The following is a 1407-nucleotide window of genomic DNA, read 5'->3' as shown; positions in this document are numbered from 1 at the left end:
CTGTATTTTGAGATAATATTATTTGTACAAGTTTCTTTTTCCTTTTTGTAAGAAAAAAAAAAAAAAAAATGAGGAAAAAAAAAAAAAAAGAAACATAAAAAAGAATCTATTTCATTTGGAAGTTTTCAAAAGTTCCTTTCTTTCTTTTCTTTTTCTTTTTTTTTAAAATGCCTGCACAATGATTCTTTTTGTCAATCATAAAAACAAAATAAAGGGAATTAAACATATAATATTATAAATGAATAAATAAATAAATAAATAAATATAAAAATAAATATGTAAATTTATGTATGCTCTTCATAACATTTCATTGTAATATAACATAACATATTTTCTTGTGTACACATTTATTTTATACTATATCTATCTAAAGATTATTTTAAAAAAGAAAAAAACAAACAACTCAATTTTTATTCTTCAAAAATTAGTAAATAATAAAATGTATATATAACAAAAAAAAAAAAAAAAAAACCAAATGATAAAAAAGAGTAAATTAAAAAAAATTCAACAACATATATAGATTTTAATGTATGTAATTATGAAAAAATATATATAAATATGAATATATATATAATAAGTATTATATATATATATATATATTATATATGGCTTAATTTTTATTTTTCAACAAAAAAATGAAAAGTTACATGTACAAAAAATGTTTATATACATATATAGTATGTACAAACAAAATTAAAGTATCATGTAAATACAAAAATTTTTGTACAAGCTATAAGAAATATAGAAATATATAATATGCAAAATATATTATATATATATATATATATATATACAATTTTTATAATTTTATATAAATATGTTTTGTTTATTTTTTATCTTTTTTATATAGTTTCCTATGGTGTATTAAATAATTTCCCTCTTTTTTTATATATAATGTTTTGTGTAATTTTGTAAGTATTATATGTGAGTTTATTTTGATATATTTTTTGTATTATATTTATTTATATTCATGTATGTTTCTTTCAATGTGTTAATTTTTTTTTTTCCCCTATTAAATTTATTGCTTTATTTCAAAAAAAATATATATATAATACAATCTTTATAATATTAATTAAAATGTGGACTTTTATTTTCCTTCTTTTGTTTTTATTTTTGATTTTTTGTGGTTATATTCCAAAGGATAATATAATAAAAAAAAATTTCATTAATGAAAAATAAATAAACCATCTAATATTAATATATAACCATAATTTTCTTTTTATTTTTTCTAAAATATAAAATAAAATAAAATAATAAAACATTTAAATAAAATAATATATATATGTGTGTTAATATAAATAAATAAAATAAATACTATATATTCATATATTAATAACTTATATATTTTTTTATATACAAAATGTAAAATAAGTAATAAGGAGAAACCAAAAAAAAAAAAAAAAAAAA

The sequence above is a fragment of the Plasmodium reichenowi genome, chromosome 14 (genome assembly GCF_001601855.1).
Source record: "Plasmodium reichenowi strain SY57 chromosome 14, whole genome shotgun sequence".
NCBI lineage: Eukaryota > Apicomplexa > Aconoidasida > Haemosporida > Plasmodiidae > Plasmodium > Plasmodium reichenowi.
Note: the sequence above shows the minus strand (reverse complement) of the source record.